General features: G+C 37.5%; 1 protein-coding gene across 2 annotated transcripts in view; it reads left to right on the top strand.

Annotated features, from left to right (window-relative positions):
• PPME1 (protein phosphatase methylesterase 1) overlaps window positions 1–19,693 on the top strand; it is a 77,111-nt gene that overhangs the window by 11,919 nt on the left and 45,499 nt on the right. The gene's annotated exons all lie outside the window — the stretch shown is intronic.

A 19,693-nucleotide genomic window follows, 5' to 3' on the forward strand; every position in this document is an offset into this window, starting at 1 on the left:
TTATGTAATTTTCTCATGTCTTTAAATACTCCTCTCTTCTTTGTTTTTCCCCTCCACAACCTTTAAAAATATAAAGACCATTTGCAGCTCATGAGCCACACAAAAACAGGGGGTGGCTGGATTTGCACACAGGCCAACCCCATAGTTGCCATAGTTTGCCAACCCCATGTCAGTATGATTAGCTCTCTACTTCTGTTGTCTTGTAGTAGAAAGAATGTAGGTTTTAAATCAGCAAAATAAAATTCTCTTCCGGGCTTTACTACATACTGCTTATAAGCTTGACTATTATTAAAATGTGTGTAATACTAACCTCACAGTGTTGTTTTTGAGGAGCAAGATATACATATGTGGAATTATTATTTAAATAGTAAAGCTATGTAGTGGAAACTTATTTACTGTTTTTCATAAATTCTAAGATACATTTCTTTTCATATTTGAAATGATAGTTTCTTAATAATTTCTCTTGGTCAGGTAAGCTGTAACTTGGTTCTCATTGCCTGTACATGAGGGAACACCAAGACCAGTATCAAAACTTACAAAATAGGTGTTGGCAGCTTGGAAGAAAATCCTGGAGACAAAAGTGGAGCACTCTTTCAATCACTAAGAGCTGAATGGCTGTGAGGAGGGTGGGTGTTCAATCAGATGAGTTAAATTAATATTCCTAAAGTGAGAGTCAAAAGTAAGATAGGTCTTCCTACATAATGGTAAAGTCAGCATATGAGCCGGTATTTAGTTTTTTTTTTTTAATTATTGAAGTACAGTTGATTTACAATGTGTTAATTTCTGCTGTACAGCAAAGTGATTCAGTTATACATAATACATATATATATTCCTTTTTTAAAATTTATTTATTTTATTTATTTACTTTTGGCTGCACTGGGTCTTCGTTGCTGCGCGCAGGCTTTCTCTAGTTGCGGTGAGCGGGGGCTACTCTTCGTTGCATTGCGCGGGCTTCTCATTGCGGTGGCTTCTCGTTGCGGAGCACGGGCTCTAGAGCACAGGCTCAGTAGTTGTGGCGCATTGGTTTAGTTGCTCCGCGGCATGTGGGATCTTCCCAGACCAGGACTCGAATCCGTGTCCCCTGCATTGGCAGGCGGATTCTTAACCACTGTGCCGCCAGGGAAGTCCCCAGAAGTGAAATTTTAAAACTGTGATTATTAACAGTATATTTATATCCTTCTGTGATTCCATATTTATATCCCTCTATCTTTATCCTACTAAGAAAATATAGCCCAGGTTGTTGTGAGGATTAAATTTAGATAATGCTTGTAAAGTGCCCAGCATAAATACATGTGTGTCTGGTTTGTTTCATTTAATTCTTCTCATCCTTTTAATTAAACCAGCTTTTCCTTAAGCATAAGAACCATGGTTCTAGATATATTAATATCACTTTATTTTTATTATTTTTAAAATAAATTTATTTATTTATTTATTTACTTTTGGCTGCATTGGGCCTTCATTGCTGCACGCTGTCTTTCTTTAGTTGTGGCGAGCGGTGGCTACTCTTCGTTGTGGTGCGCCGGCTTCTCATTGCCGTGGCTTCTCTTGTTGCGGAGCACGGGCTCTAGGCGCTCAGGCTTCAGTAGTTGTGGCTCACGGGCTCTAGAGCACAGGCTCAGTAGTCGTGGCACATGGGCTTAGTTGCTCTGCAACATGTGGGATCTTTCTGAACCAGGGCTCAAACCCGTGTCCCCTGCATTGGCAGGCGGATTCTTAACCACTGTGCCACCAGGGAAGCCCAATATCACTTTAAATTTAGTTTTCTGTGTTAATCACCTGAACTACATCATTATTATTAGCTGAATTTCATCACAAATAGCATTTTAGTGTATTATGGCTAAATAGACTTGGGAATGGAACTTCCCAGAGAATCTACCAATATTTCATTATACCGTTAATCAGGGGAAATGTACTTCAGTTTTCCAACAACCTATTTTACAAACCTTTGGAATATAAACCCATTTTTAAGTTGGAGAATGTGCTGACATTTGTTTTTTCACTGAATATTGGGAAATTGTATTCTTTACTGGTAATTAGAGGATTTGTACTTTTGCCTCTTCCCTATCCAGGTCATTGTTTAATAAAAATGGTACTTCAAATTTTTATAGCATTTGGTTTAACAAAATCTTCACACCAGACATAATCTTTGTGAATCCTTCTCTGACCTGGTTCCCTCCCTGTAAGTGTCCTGAGCAAGATTGAGTGTCCCATCTGTGAGCTCTCATGGTACGCTAGGCTTATTTCTGTCATAGCTATAGTATACAGTGACTGTTTACTTCTTATTTCCCTCCAGACATGAGCTCTTTGAGGTCAAGAACCAAGTTTTATTCATCAATGGGAATTTCGGGCCTGCTGATTTCCCTAGTGCCTAGGAAGTGTATCAGGGCCTACAATACAGGGCATAGCCAAATGTCTGTTTAATTGGAATTAAGTTACCTGTTTATATATAAGCAAGTTGTGACTGGAAAGAATCTCTCAAATAATTGCCCTAAAGATATTTGCTCTTTGTCTTTTTTCCTGGATCATTATGGCATTCAGGTGAGTCTGGGGAAGGTGTTATGTGGCCATTGGTTCTGAAATATACTTCATTAGGATTTTCTGTATGGATTTTATTGGCTTTTAAACTCTTACCTCAAACCTGCTTGCTTTCTTCCTATTGTGATATGTCTAAGCACTATAGTAACTTACATGCGTTCTGATGACTGAATATCGCCACACACATTAAGAGAGTGAACAGCTCCATTTGGTCCTTGCAAAATATCAAAAAACCTTGTATTCTGTCTGCTTTTTTGCTTTCATTACTGATGTCTCACTGGTTGTATTTTTGTTTGAGGCCAGATCATTTTAGTAGAATTGTCATTATATCCTTTTTTCTATTTACTTTTAGAGTTTTGGAAGAAGAAGTTATTAATTATGCTGTTCTGATGTTAGGTGAATGGTAGAAATAAAATTTAGAAAATTTTCTAACTTGAGTAAAGCAGAATTCTTTATTATCAGAGGTATAAGATTACAGTTGTTCTTGTGCTGCAGCAGTCTGTCCACATCCATTTAAAACAAAGCATGGGGATATAGTAATAAAACAATCATGTGCCTCTTATGGAGCTGATATTCTCATGGGGAGAGGCCGACAGTAAAGAAAAAGCATAGAGAATATGGTGTCCACTACAGATTTAAAAAATTTGGTAACCACACGCCTAGATATTTAAACATGCTCCTTTGTCATGGATGTTATTTTGAGGGAAAAGGTTGAGAGGTACTAAGATTAAACCTAACTCCAAAATAATGATGGCTTAACACTCACCATCCTCCCAACCCCTGCCAGTGCTCATTTCTGTTCACCCTTCTTCTCTTGTATTATCTTGAATAAAATAAAATTCCAAGAAAAATAAAAATAAAAAAATAAAACAAAGTATGTTTTTGTGTGATCTGACTCAGCAGGTTGGAAGTTCCCATACACTAAGTATCTTATCTGAAAATGGTTGTAAGTGAGGTTAGGTTTCATTCATTTGCTTGAAACCACGTTGTATGTTGGGCCAATGTCTAATGCAGAACTGTGTGAAATGCCACTATTTCCATTTTTGGATTCCATGATGCCCAATTAACATTAACACTCTCATCAATGGCCAACAGAGAAAAGTGTTAGGGATAGGATGTAGGATTTTCAAGCACATGGTAAATCAGTATATAGTAAGTTGGAACTCTTTTAAAAGGTCTCCTCTGTTCTTTCTTTGTGAATGACATCAGAAAAACATAAGAATTGTCTTTGATTCTTCCTTTCCACTCTGCCCTTCTGCTTTCTCCCATCATTCATTACAGTTGTAAACCTTGACTTTCTTCTTAAGTCTCCATGGTACTTCGGCTTGCTTTAAGGGTCCTCTACCAATCATTTTCCCTACGGCAGGAACCAATCCTCTTTCACCTCTTCCTGGGGATTTCTGGGTGCTCATTCTTGGCTTTGATGATTTTAAGAATGGAGAGAGAACCTAGTATTATTTTGAGGGTAGTATTGAAAACTGATAAGGAAATGACCCTAAGAATAAGATTCTAGCTGATCTGCCTTCTATGCTGCTGGATAAGTTATTGATATTTAACCTCCCTTGGCTTTATTTTTCTCATTTGCAAAAGAGGAATAATAGTAGCTACCCTAGAGAGTTGTTGTTGAAATTAATTCATTAATTCATCTCCATTTTCTCCCCAAACCCCATGAAATTATAGTAAAGTAATTTGGAAAAAGGAATATGATCAAAGGACAAAGAAGAGGAGGGAAGATAAGATACCAAGATTTAGGAAGATAGCAAGTTGAAGAATGTTAACTCACTAACAGAGAAGAGCAAACTGAAAACTACCCGCAGAAGGAGAAAGTGCAGACTAATCCATATCACAGCCCCATAAATGCTCAGGAATAATAGGTGCTAGGTACCTCTGAAAGGGCACTAAAAACAGGAGGATTGATTGACTATTAGACTCCCAGATTTTTTCCTTTCCCTCAATTTATTGAAAATAAATTTCTCAATAATGGGAGACAGGTTAACTTTTGGAGGAATTGAACCAGATGGCTCTGGACTCAGTAGGCTTATGCGGGCAAAGATAAAGCAACTGGATGAAACAGGTATTAAGTGAAGGTATGTGTTGTGTCTTCTAAATATGTTCATGGCTTTCTCCTTTACCTCCCTCAGGTCTTTGCTTAAAGATGCCTTTCCTGATCACTGATTTAAAATTACATTCCTTCCCAACCTGATATTCATTGTCCCCCTTCCTGGCTTTACGTGGCACTTATTGCTACCTTGAAAATTTTTGCTGCACTTACTGCTACCTTGAAAATTTTTGCTATGCCTCCTTCTACTGAGTGTTAACACAAGAGTAGCGGGTTTTGTCTTTTGTTCACTTCAGTATTCCCAGTGCCTAAAATAGTATCTCATAGGTGCTCAGTGAGTATCTGTTGAGTGAATGAACAAATGAGACTATTCAGTTTCTTTTCCCGAAGGCTCACAGCTAGTCTTATGTCCCCAGGCAGGAGATTGGAGGATTCCTCTCTGGAGCAATGACTGGCCTAAGAGAAAAGACACGCAGATATTGATATTTGGTGGAAGAGTCCCCCATTTAAAAGGCTGGGTCTCTACTTGATAACTGTACGGGGATATTCAATAGTCAACAAATCCTGCTTTTTCATAGAATCACCAGCCATCAAGGGATATCCTCTAACACAAAAGACAGGCAAAAACAAAATGGGAAAAGGAAACAATAATGCGTAGAACAAAAGAAAATACTAAAAAACCTAATATCTCTCGTCAGAGACAAGAGACAGTATGGCATCTGTGAAACAAGAACAGGATGCTCTTTTACAAAAAAAGGAACCTTGTTTCAGAGAACAAAATGTAAATGTTGGGAATGAAAACATGTATAGTAGATATAAATTCAATAGAAGAGAAAGTTTAAGGAATCTCCTAGGAAGAAGCTTGTTCTACATTAAGATTAAAATTTAGAAATATGAGGGATAAAAAGATTCTTAAAAAAAATCTCAAAAGCTATACTCTAATATAAAATAAAAATTTTTTTAAAGTGGTAAGAGATGACAAAAAAAACCCCTATAAATTAAAAAAAAAAAATCTCCACAGCAGTACCTCAATTAGAAGTTGATAGAAGAATGCCCTAAAGTTTGAGAAAGAACATCTAACCTAAAATGGTTTTGGCTAATATTTGCCTACTGTGTCTTTGTCCATTTTTTAAATTTTGGAACTTTTTGTCTCTTTTTAAGTAGTGTATAGCTGGAATTTAAAAAAAAATCTCATCTGAGGGTATTTCAGACCTAGAGTATTTAGTCTACCCTTGATATATTTGGATTTATTTCTGCCATCTTATTTTGTATTTTGTTTCATCTGACCTGTGTTCCTTTTTCTCATTCCATTTTTTTCTCTATTAGTGTACTAATGATATAATCTATTCTTTGAATGTTGCCCATCATTTTTTGGTAACAACTTTATTGAGATAGAATTCACATACCATACAACTGAGTCATTTAGAGTGTACAATCAATGTTTTTTTAAGCATATTCCCAGAGTTCTGCAACCATTACCACAATTTAGAACATGTTCAGCACCCCAAAAAGAAACTTTATAGCCATGAGCAGTTAGCCCTCACTTTCCCCCAAACCAACCAATCTGTTTTCTGTCTCTATAGATATACCTAATCTGGACATTTACAATAAATGGAATTAAACAATATATGTGCTCTTTTGTGACTGACTTTTTTTGCTTACCATAATATTTTCAAGGTTCATCTATATTGTGGCATGTTGTAATATTTCATTCCTTTTATTGCTGAATAATATTCCATTGTATGGATATATACCAAATTTTATTTATCCATTCAACAATTGATGGACATTTGAGTTGCTCCTACTTTTTAACTATTATGAACAATGCTGATATGAACATTCGTATACAAGTTTTTATGTAGAAATATGTTTTCATGTCTTTTGGGTATACCTAGGAGTGGAATTGCTAGATCATATGGCATCTCTCTGTTTAACCTTTTGAGGAACTGACAAACTGTTTTCCAAAGCAGGTGTACCATTTTATATTATCATCAGCAACGTATGTGGGTTCTAATTCTCTACATTCTTGCCAACACTTGTCATTGCCAGTCTTTTTGTTTATAGCCATCTTAGTGGTGTGAAGTGGTTCTTTGTGTGGTTTTGATTTGCATTTCCCTAATAACTAATGATGCTGAATATCTTTTCATGTCCTTATTGACCATTTGTATACCTTCTCTGGAGGAATGTCTATTCAAATCCTTTGCTCATTAAAAAAATGGGTTGTCTTTGTATTGAGTTATGAGTTCTTTATATATTCTAGATACAAGTTCCTTATCAGATTTATGATTTGTGGGTATTTTTTCCCATTCTGTGGGTTATCCTTCATGTTTTTAATGGTGTCCTTTGTTTTTGTTTTTATTTCGGCTGAGCAGCAAGGCTTGTGGGATCTCAGTTCCCCAACCAGGGATTGAACCCCAGCCTGGGCAGTGAAAGCGCCAAGTCCTAACTACTGGACTGCCAGGGAATTCCCTTTAATGGTGTCCTTCGAAGCAAACATTTTTAAGTTTGATAAAGTTCAATTTATTTTTTTTCTCATGCTTTTAGTATCATATCTAAGAAGCCTTTCCCTAACCTAGGGTCATGAAGATTTATGCCTATGTTTTCTTCTTAGAGTTTTATAGTTTTAGCTCTTACATAGAGGTTTATGATCCATTTTAAGTTAATTTTTATATATGATGTGAGGAATGGGTTCAGCTTTGTTCTTTTGCATGTGGATATCCATTGTCCCAACACCATTTTTTAAAAAATTTATTTATTTATTTATGGCTGTGTTGGGTCTTCGTTTCTGTGTGAGGGCTTTCTCTAGTTGAGGCAAGCGGGGGCTACTCTTCATCGCGGTGCACGGGCCTTTCACTGTGGGGGCCTCTCTTGTTGCGGGGCACAGGCTCCAGATGCGCAGGCTCAGTAGTTGTGGCACACGGGCTTAGTTGCTCCGCGGCATGTGGGATCTTCCCAGACCAGGGATCGAACCCGTGTCCCCTGCATTGGCAGGCAGATTCTCAACCACTGTGCCACCAGGGAAGCCCTCCCAACACCATTTAATGAAAAGACTCCTCTTTCCTCCTTGCATTATCTTGGCACTCTGGTCAAAAATCAATTGACCATAAATGTATGGGTTTATTTTTTAACTCTCAATTCTATACCATTGATTTATATATTTGCCTATATACCAGGATCACACTGTATTTATTGCTGTAGCTTTGTAGCAAGTTTTGAAATCAGGAAGTCTGAGTCTTACAACCATGTCTTTTGTTAAAATTTGTTTTGACACTTCTGTGTCCCTTGAATTTCCATGTTAATTTTAGGATTAGCTTGTCAATTTCTGCAAGGAAGTTAGATACAATTTTGTTAGTTATTACTTTGAATCTGTAAATCAGTTTGGGGAATATTGCCATTTTAGTAATAATAAATCTTCTAATCCATGAATATGGGATGCCTTTCTATTTATGTATATCTTTTTAAATTACTTTCAGCAATGTTATATCAATGCTATTATAAATGGAATTGTTTTCTTTTTTTTTTTTTGGAATTGTTTTCTTAATTTCATTTTTGGATTGTTTATTTCAAGTATATAGAAATACAATTGATTTTTGTATATTGATCTTGTATTCTGCAACTTTACTGACATGTACTAGTTCTTATAGTTTTTTAACGGATAACATAGGATTTTGCCTTAGACATTTTAACATGCATACTTAATATATAAAAGTGCAAGTTGAGGGACTTCCCTGGTGGCGCAGTGGTTAAGAATCTGCCTGCCACATGAAAAGTTGCTCAACATCACTAATTATTAGAGAAATGCAAATCAAAACTACAATGAGGTATCACCTCACACCAGTCAGAATGGCCATCATCAAAAAATCTACAGACAATAAATGCTGGAGAGGGTGTGGAGAAAAGGGAACCCTCTTGCAGTGTTGGTGGGAATGTAAATTGATACAGCCACTATGGAGAACAGTATGGAGATTCCTAAAAAAACTAAAAATAGAATTACCATATGATCCAGCAATCCCACTACTCGGCATATACCCAGAGAAAACCATAATTCAAAAGGACACTTGTACCCCAGTGTTCATTGCAGCACTATTTACAGTAGCCAGGACATGAAAACAACCTAAATGTCCAACGATAGATGAATGGATAAAGAAGTTGTGGTACATAATATACAGTGGAATATTACTCAGCCATAAAAAAGAACGAAATTGGGTCATTTGTAGAGATGTGGATGGACCTAGAGTCTGTCATACAGAGTGAAGTAAGCCAGAAAGAGAAAAACAAATATCGTATATTAATGCATATATGTGAATCTAGAAAAATCGTACAGATGAACCTATTTGTAGGGCAGGAATAGAGATGTAGATGTAGAGAACGGACATGTGGACACAGATGGGGAAGGGGAGGGTGGGACGAATGGGGAGATTAGGTTTGACATAAATACACTACCAAATGTAAAATAGATAGTTAGTGGGAACCTGCTGTATAGCACAGGAGCTCAGCTCGGTGCTCTGTGATGACTGGGATGGGGGGGGTGGGAGGGAGGTCCAAGAGGGAGGGAATATAGGTAAAGATATAGCTGATTCACTTCATTGTACAACAGAAACTAACACAACATTGTAAAGCAATTTTACTCCAATTAAAAAAAAAAAAGAAGAATTTGCCTGCCAACGCAGGGGACACAGGTTCAATCCCTGGTCCAGGAAGATCGCACATGCCGTGGAGCAGCTAAGCCCATGTGCCACAACTACTGAGCCTGTGCTCTACAGCCCACAAGCCGCAACTACTGTGCCCGTGTGCCACAACTACTGAAGCCCGTGCGCCTAGAGCCCATGCTGCGCAATAAGAGAAGCCACCGCAATGAGAGGCCAGCTCACCGCAATGAAGAGTAACCCCCGCTCGCTGCAACTAGAGAAAGCCTGTGTGCAGCAATGAAGACCCAATGCAACCAAAAATAAATAAATAAAAATTTTTAAAAAGTGCAAGTTGAATCAATATTTCTGCCATTCTTCTGAAATAATACAAAGACTTTAGAAATCTGTGGCAGACAAAACAATGATATCCCAAAGATGCTCAAGTCCTATCACTGGAACCTGTGACTGGATTATTTTACATGGCAGAGGAGAATTAAGGTTGCAGATGGAATTAAGGTTGCTAATCAGCTGACATTAAAATAAAGAGGTTATCCTGGATTATTTGAGTGGGTCCCATGTAATCACGAGTGTCCTTTAAAGAAGAGGGACGCAGAAGAGTAGGCCAAAATCTGAGAGAAATTTGAAGATGCCACATTGCTTGCTGGCTTTGAAAATGGAGGAAGAACCTGTGAGCCAAGTAATACAGGCAGCTTCTAGAAGCTGGAAATGGTATTTAAATATCTCAGTTTAGGCACTAGAGGAACTCATTGCTACTAGGTTGATTATTGCTATAGGCCTTTACAATGGCAGAGGTAGCATATTTTTTTTAACACAAAAGGAATCATGAGTTCATGTTGCTATTTCTGATTCAAAATTAAGATTACAGGGTTTTTGGGAATTTTCTGGTGGTCCAGTGGTTAGGACTCTGTGCTTTCACTGCTGAGGGTGCGGGTTCAATCCCTGGTCAGGGAGCTAAGATCCTGCAAGGCGCACAGCATGGTCAAAAAAAAAAAAAAAAAAAAAAAATTACGGGGTTTTTAAATTCTTTGACTTTATATCATCTCTTTTCTCTTACAGTGGGAATTTTGGTTCCTCATGATATTAACCTAACGACCTACTTGCTTTATATATGTATATAAATATGCACTTATGTGATGTTCAAAATAACCAATTATACCGCCAATAAAAGCTACTAACAGGGACTTCTCTGGTGGCTCAGTGGTTAAGACTCCTCGCTCCCAGTTCAGGGGTCCCGGGTTCGGTCCCTGGTCAGGGAACTAGATCCCACATGCATGCCACAACCAAGGAGCCAGCGAGCTGCAACTAAGGAGCCTGCCGGCGGCAACTAAGACCTGGCACAACCAAATTAATTAATTAATTAAATTAAATTTTTAAAAAAGCTAGTAACAATGTGATTACTGAATACTGTTTAAGACTTCTATTCAGTTGTTTTTTTTCCCTTAAGGTATATCCCACCAGAGATACATAGTCAAATAATTATGTTTTAAAGTCACTTGGAATAATTGTTAGTATACCATTAGGTTAATTTGTTCCCTTTTTTGTTGTTGGTGGTGATTGGTTTTTACAAACTTTTAAACATATTTGCAAAACAAAAGTAAAATTATTTACATGACTACAAAATTGGAACTATAATAGTGTATTCAGAAAAGTATAGCATCTGTCCTTTTTCCCTCCAGTACCCTACAGATAACTATTTTCATTATTTTTTATTTCATCCTTCCACTTAAAAAAAGTATATATTTATATCCCCTTCTTTCTTAGATAAAAGATAACATATATACCATTCTGCTTTACTTTTTTTTTTTTTAAATAAATTTATTTATTTATTTTTGGCTGCATTAGGTCTTTGTTGCTGTGTGCGGGCTTTCTCTAGTTGTGGCGAGTGGGGGCTACTCTTCATTGTGGTGCATGCGCTTCTCATTGCGGTGGCTTCTCTTGTTGCAGAGCATGGGCTCTAGGTACACGGGCTTCAGTAGTTGTGGATTGTGGACTCTAGAGCGCAGGCTCAATAGTTGTGGCGCACGGGCTTAGTTGCTCCACGGCATGTGGGATCTTCCTGGACCAGGGCTCGAACCCGTGTCCCCTGCATTGGCAGGTGGATTCTTTTTTTTTTTTTTTTTTTTAAAGGTACATTTATTCTCCAGTCCTTTTCTTTATTTATATTTATTTTTGGCTGTGTTGGGTCTTCGTTTCTGTGCGAGGGCTTTCTCCAGTTGCGGAGAGCGGGGGCCACTCTTCATCGCGGTGCGCGGGCCTTTCACTGTCGCGGCCTCTCCCGTTGCGGAGCACAGGCTCCAGACGCGCAGGCTCAGTAGTTGTGGCTCACGGGCTTAGTTGCTCCGCGGCATGTGGGATCTTCCCAGACCAGGGCTCGAACCCGTGTCCCCTGCGTTGGCAGGCAGATTCTTAACCACTGCGCCACCAGGGAGGCCCAGCAGGTGGATTCTTAAGCACTGTGCCACCAGGGGAGCCCCGGCAGGCAGATTCTTAACCACTGCGCCACCAGGGAAGTCCCTGCATATTACTTTTTAAAATTTAATATATCCTGATCACTCCTTAACAGTATATAAAGATTTCTTATTCTTTTTTTTTTTGTTCTGCAGCTGCATAGAACTCTATTGTGTGAATATAACACAGTTTATTCAACCAGTTTCCCTATTGATGGATGTTGGGTGCTTTTTATCGTTTTCTATTTCAAATAGAACTGAAATGAACAAATTAATGTATACGTCATTTTGCATTTCGGGGAGTAGGGACTGATTTTAACATAATTGTCTTTAATGTTGTGTACTTTTACCATAATATGGTAATTCTCTTAAAATCTTGTGTTTTGTTGACCTTCAGGAATCTGTGATTGGTAGTTTCAGTTATGAAAACTTCAGCTACTACTCTTCAAACCTTTATCCATTCTCTAATTTCCTGTTATAACTCTGATTTGACATATGTAAAACGTATTTCTGTTTCCTGCATATCTCTTAACTTCTTCCATATTTTTCATCTTTTGTTTTTATGTTGCATTCTAGATGTATCCAGATATACCTGAACAAATGTATTAGTTTACCTTTCTCCTTAGCTGTTAAACTGATCATTTTCTTTTTAATTCTATACTTTTCATTTTAGAAGTTGTATTTGTTTCAAGTTTCTATTATTTTTTAAACATATGAAACAGTTATTTTATATTCTACCTTATAATTTCAATATATGAAGCCTTTATACATCTGTTTTCTCACATGTTTTATGGTTTTTGACTGTGAGATGGTCATGTGCTTTGGAACTTTATCCATGGGAGTTCTTGGTCCTGGAATGAAGGTTGATTCCTTCAGAGAGGATTTGCCTTTGTTTCTGTTGGGCTCCTGAGGGCACTGCTGGTCTGGGTTTACTTTAAACTAAATTCTCAACTTGAAACTTATTCGAATATTTAAGTGTATGAATTTAGCTAAAATCAGTTTAAGAGTTGTCTGTGGCTACAGTTTCATCAGAGAAGGACTTTTTGTTTTTTTGTTTTTTTCTCTCTTCTCCCGTTCATTCAATGCCAAGTTTCAAGACATGTATTTTTTTTTTTCTTTTAGTCCTGGGATCAGAGTAGGGAGGAGAGCATTACTATTTTACCCTTTCACTAACGATACGATCCTTTGACATCTCAGCTTTATGGGAAAAATAACTTCTACTGGCCTCTCCACCAAGGATTCCCACCTTGTGCTTTGTGTCTTGTTCTGTGTGCCCCAGGAAACCCCCAAAACCTCAGGTTCAGCTGGTTGGCAAATGCCATCAAGATAAAAGCCAGCTTTAATGGACTGAATGCCTCTCTGAGTTCCCACCTACACTTAACTTTTGGCCTCAGTGTTCCATATTCCTTACTTTTTTGCCAACCTCATCTATGCATTTAAAAAGAAGGAATGAATATAAAACCATTTATTTATTTATTTTCTTTTGGCTGCACAGCTTGTGGGATCTTAGTTCCCTGACCAGGGATTGAACCTGGGCCACGACAGTGAAACTGCCAAGTCCTAACCACTGGACTGCCAGGAAATTCCCTATGTATATTTTAAAAATATAATTAGTATAATTATATAAATATCTTATATATAATTATTTTTATATATTCATATATTTTTATACACACATACATATAATTTTAGCCAACATTTCCCAAGTTGGATCTACCAAGGCACCTAGTTATCGTTGATGGAAACAGTCCCTGACAAAATTTCTATACCAGAGAAAGCTGTCAGTCAAGTGTAAAAATGGGTAACAGCATTTCCTGATATGCAGAGTTTCAAAATTAATCCGTCTTTCTCAGAAAGCTAATGGAGGATGTGTTCCATCAAATAAGAGAGTGCATCAGGCTTCCCTCGTGGCACAGTGGTTAAGAATCCGCCTGCCAATGCAGGGGACACGGGTTTGAGCCCTGGTCTAGGAATATCCCACATGCTGCAGAGCAACTAAGCCTGTGCGCCACAACTACTGAGCCTGCGCACCACAACTACTGAGGCTGCATACCACAACTACTGAAGCTTGCACGCCTAGAGCCCGTGCTCCGCAACAAGAGAAGCCACTGCAGTGAGAAACCCACGCACCACAACAAAGAGTAGCCCCTGCTCGCCGCAACTAGAGAAAGCCTGCATGCAGCAACGAAGACCCAACGCAGCCGAAAATAGAATTAAAAAAAAAAAAAATGCATCAAGAAAAATGTGGGATATGGGAATCAGGGATTCAACACAGAAGAAAGGCAAGGGGAATTCCCAGGATGATGATGAAATGACAGGAATTCATTCTTTCCAGGGAGCAAGCAGTCCCATTTGGAGCAGATAAATAAAAGGTGCCAGAAAAGGGAGTTTCCAAAGAAAAAAATGAACCTGATCATTTAATGTGGTTGACCATATTAAGAGAAGTTTTATAGATTTCTCAAATTATAAATTTATATAAATTTTATAGATTTATAAATTTCTCTTAAGTTAAATGTTTAATTATGAAATGTAAGTTTAAAAAATATGTACAGTTTAAAGAAGAATAAAATAAATTCCCATGTATTCACCACCTAGCTTATGACATAGAACTTTTTTTTAATTAAAAAAAATTTTTTTAACATGTTTATTGGAGCATAATTGCTTTACAATGTTGTGTTAGTTTCTTTGTCAGCACTTTAGAAGCTCATTGCCTCTCCGCAAGAGCACTTCCACCTCCACAGCCTTGAATTGCATGTTTATCATTCCCTTGCTTTTCTTTATATTTCTACCACCTATTCATAAAAATGTATTATTTCGTTTTGCCTGTTTTTGAACTTTATTACTAATGGAATCATACTGCATTTACTCTTCTGTGCTTATATCTTTTTCCAAATATACTTCTGCGATTCATCCATGTTATTGCATATAATTCTAGCACATCCATTTTCACATCAGTGCCATATTCAACTGTCTGAATATATTACAATTTGTATATTCCACTGATAGTGAACATTTAGCTTGCTTGTTATTCTTTGCTTTTACGGAAATGCTTCTGTGAACATCCTTTTATGTGTATCTTAGTACTTAAGTACAGGCGTTTCTCTGTAAACTGAAACTACTAGATTGAATGACACCTGTTCAGTTTTACCAGGTGATGCCTCACTGTTTTCCAAACAGTTTTCCCCATTTACACTCCCACCAGCAGTGGATGACAGTTCCATCTGATCCGTATCCTCCCCAGGATGTGGTAATGTTTGGCTTCTTATATTTTGTCAACATGCTGGGTGTGAAATTATACCTTACTGTGATTTAAAATTTTATGTCTTTTGGAGTGAGTCAGTTTTCCTGGTCTCTCCTCTATATACATGTTGTTAAAGTTTGATTTTCTCCTGTTTTAAAAAAAATTATGTCTCTTGACTATGAATGAAATTGGGAACCTTTTAATGTGTCTATAGGCTATTTGTGTTTCCTCTTTTGTGAAATGCTTATTAATGTCTTTTGTTTAATAAAAGGTTTTGGGAAGCAATTAGTGATAGTTAATAGAAACCTCAGTAAACAAAATAAAAGACAGTTATTAATTCTGGACAAAAGTTTTACAAGAAAAGAAAATATCAGTATACTATGTGGCTTAGCTGTGAACAGTATTTCTATAATAACTAACATTTATGAAGTACTTATATGCCTGCTTGTAATCACATTTCAGAGCTTACAGTTGAGGAAATTAAGGCAGAAATAACTTGTTAATAATGGTCACAAAGCTTATAATTATTGGAAATAAAATTTAACCTGAGGTAATCTGTACATAGCCATACTGTAAAAATATATATAGTGTTTTTTTAATTAATTAAATTTATTTATTTATTTTTGGCTGCGTTGGGTCTTTGTTGCTGCATGTGGGCTTTCTCTAGTTGTGGCGAGCGGGGGCTACTCTTCATTGCGGTGCACGGGCTTCTCCTTGCAGTGACTTCTCTTGTTGCAGAGCACTGGCTCTAGGCACACGGGCTTCAGTAGTTGTGGCATGTGGGCTTAGTAGTTGTGGTTTGTGGGCTCTGGAGCACAGGCTCAGTAGTTGTGGTGCACGGGCTTAGTTGCTCCGCGGTATGTGGGATCTTCCCGGATCAGGGCTCGAATCCGTGTCCCCTGCATTGGCAGGCAGATTCTTAACCACTGCACCACCAGGAAAGTCTCTATAGTTTGTTTGTTTGTTTGTTTGTTTGTTTTGGCTGCATTGGGTCTTTGTTGCTGCGTGGGCTTTGTTTAGTTGCGGCGAGTGGGGGCTACTCTTTGTTGTGGTGCGCAGGCTTCTCATTGCAGTGGCTTTTCTTGTTGCAGAGCATGGGCTCTAGGCGTGCGGGCTTCAGTAGTTGTGGCACGAGGGCTCAATAGCTGTGGCTCGTGGGTCTAGAGTGCAGGCTCAGTAGTTGTGGCATACGGGCTTAGTAGCTCCGTGGCATGTGGGATCTTCCCGGACCAGGGCTCAAACCCGCGTCCCCTGCTTTGGCAGGCGGATTCTTAACCACTGCGCCACCAGTGGAGCCCAGTCCTTATAGTTTTAATAAATAGTTTTAATTTTGGTGAAATCCAACTCTTTAATTTTGGTGAAATCCAAATCTTCTCTTTTATCATTTCTGCTTTTGGTGTTGTATCTAAGAAATTGTTGCTTAACCCAAGATCACAATATTTACTCCTATGTTTTCTTCTTAGAGTTTTATAGTTTTAGCTCTTACATTTAGGTTTGTGATCCACTTTGATTTAATTATGTATATAGTAAGAGGAAAAGGGTCTAGATTCTCATACTTCTGCATGAATACTTTTGCAGTTGTCCTAACTTCATTTGTTGGAAAGACTATTCTTTCCCCAGTGAATTGTCTTGGCCCCTTTGTTGAACCACTATTGATGTAAAGGTTAGAGTTTATTTCTGGACTTTGAATTCTGTTCAGTTAATCTGTATGTCTACTCTCATGCTTGTACTACAGTCTTGATTAGTGTAGCTTTGTAGTGTCCTATTTCCTTTCATTGGAAGCCTTATCAGGATTCAGTAAGGAGGATTCTGTTTATTAGCCTCAAAGCATAATAATAATAGTAATAATAATAATAATACACCAAGCTAAGTACTTTATGCACATTAGCTTATTTCATACTGTCAACAGATAATCATCAATGTGTCAGGCTTTGAGAGTACACTGGTGAACAAATGGAGAACATTCTTGCTCTCATGGATCTCAAACAGTAGCAAATTAGGTGGAGTGACTGAAAGATAATAACAAATACAGGAACAAACTAATTTTAGACAATGACTAGTTCTGTGACAAAAATAGAACAGGCTAATTTGAGGGTAACCAAGGGATAAGAAGACTACTTTAATCCTCATAACAAAGCGTATAAAACTGATGATATAACCCTATCTGACGTGAAGAAACTCAGGCCTGGAGAAGTTAAGTGACTTGCCCAAGGTCACACAAGTAATAAAGGCAGAAATGGGTTATGAAAACAAATTTTTAGTCTCTAGCAAATGGAAAATTAATTTAGATTTAGAAAGTTTTAAGGGTGGAGTAGCCCCTCATTCTTTTCTTCCTCTTTAAAAATTTTCCTCTTTCTGCTGGAAATAGATTGTTAAGGTCAACATATAGGCCAAGGGTTCTTTTTTTAAAAATTTTCTTGAAGTATAGTTGATTTACAGTGTTGTGTTAATTTCTGCTGTACAGCAGTCACTCAATTATAAATATATATATTTTTTCATATTCTTTTCCATTATGGTTTATCATGAGATATTGAATATAGTTCCTTCTGCTATACAGTAGGACCTTGTTGTTTATCTGTCCTATATATACTAGTTTGCATCTGCTAATCCCAAACTGAAAATCCTTTTCTCCCCCAGGCCCGCACCCTTGACAACCACAAGTCTGTTCTCTATGTTTGTGAGTCTGTTTCTGTTTCATAGATATGTTCATTTGTGTTGTATTTTAGATTCCACATATAAGTGATATCATATGGTATTTGTCTTTCTCTTTCTGACTTACTTTGCTTAGTATGATAATCTCTAGGTCCATCCATGTTGCTGCAAATGACATTATTTCATTCCTTTTTATGGCTGAGTAATATTCCATTGTATATATGTACCACATCTTCTTTATCCATTCATCTGTCAAGGGACATTTAAGTTGTCTCCATGTCTTGACTATTGTAAATAGTGCTGCTGTGAGTATAGGGGTGCTTGTATCTTTTCATATTATAGTTTTGTCCGGGTATGCCCAGGAGTGGGATTGCTGGATCATATGGCACCTCTATTTTTACTTTTTTGAGTAATTTCCATACTGTTTTACATAATGACTGTCCCAATTTACATTCCCAGCAACAGTGTAAGAGGGTTCCCTTTCTCCACACCCTCTCCAACATTTATTATTTGTAGACTTTTTAATGATGGCTATTCTCACTGGTGTGAGGTGGTACCTCATTGTAGTTTTAATTTGCTTTTCTCTAATATTAGCGATGATGAGCATCTTTTCATGTTAGGCCAAGGGTTCTTAATTTGAGATTCATAGATGGGTTTCTTGAAGCTAGGGAATTGTATACAAAATATGTGTATATGCATTTTTTTCTAGAGTGAGGGCTCATCGGTCATCAGATTCCGAACAGGGTCTATGAGAATAGCAAAGGGTCCATAAACACACTTGATTCATGTGGTTTAGGTAGAAGCCATATTTCCTGTGTGTCTCTTATAGTACTATTTTGTTCCTTGGCTGCCGAACTCCTTCCTCTGGTAGCAGGAGATGGGAGGAAATGATACATTTATTTTGTTAGGTTTGAAATAAACTTTTTTCTGACATCAAAAATTTTGTATACATTTACCTCCCAAAGTAGATTTTTAAAAAAAATTTTTTTTCTTATTTTTATTTATTTATTTGGTTGTGCTGTGTCTTAGTTGCGGCCAGCAGGCTCGTTAGTTGCGGCATGCGGGCTCCTTAGTTGTGGCATGTGAACTCTTAGTTGCAGCATGCATGTGGGGTCTAGTTCCCTGACCAGGGATCGAACCTGGGCCCCCTGCATTGGGAGCACTGAGTCTTAACCACTGTGTCACCAGCAAAGTCCCCCAAAGTAGATTTTTATTTATAAATTGTTGGACTTAATAATTCATCTGTTAGTTCAGAACTTTAGAACTGACTTTGATTCTACTGTCAGTCATCTTCCAGATCTTGAACATTCCTGAGATTTGTTGATTGCCTTTTTGAAAGTTCTTTCTTTTTCCTCCTTTTAAATTCCATTGTCAGTCTATACTCCCATCTTTTCCTACCCAGGTTATTGCAACATATTTTTTTCCAGAATCAAGTCCATCTTGTACCTCTCACCACATTGATCTTTCTGAAATACTTTAATCTGTGCATTTTATTGGCTGCTCATTTTCTACAATACCATTCAAACCCTATCTGGCCTTTGGGACCCTAACACACAAATAACAGAAAAAGATCATATATTTTGTACTTTATTATTCTTTCTCCACTATCTGCTTTTACTTGTATCAGCTCTTAGTTTTCAAAACTGCTATACTTATTCCCACCTTATTGCATTTATTTTTTTACTTTGTTTTTTAATAGTATCCCCATGACAGGCATCATACCGGCTCCTTATTTGTGCCCTTCTCTCTCCCTGAAATGTCTGCCTTACCCCTCCCTATTTCCCTGCTTCCATCATCAGTCCAAATTCTATTTGTCCTTTAATGCATAGCTTAAATATTATTTTTTCTTTGAAGTCTCTATTTCCCAAGCTGAAAGTAATCTTTATTCCCTCTGAACATTCACAGCACTGTAGCTGTACCTCTTAGGCTATTTAAAGTATTTATCTGTACATTATGTTAGATATTTAGGTATTTGATATTAGCTTCTTGAGAGCAGAGGCATTGTCTCACTAGTTTTATGGTAATCCCAGCATCTCCTACCACCCCACCTCAGTCACAAGCCTGATACATATAATAGGTTCTTGGTGAATAAATCCTTATTTTTAAAGTA

Source organism: Balaenoptera borealis (genome assembly GCF_965194805.1).
Source record: "Balaenoptera borealis genome assembly, chromosome: 11".
Classification (NCBI taxonomy): Eukaryota; Metazoa; Chordata; class Mammalia; order Artiodactyla; family Balaenopteridae; genus Balaenoptera; species Balaenoptera borealis.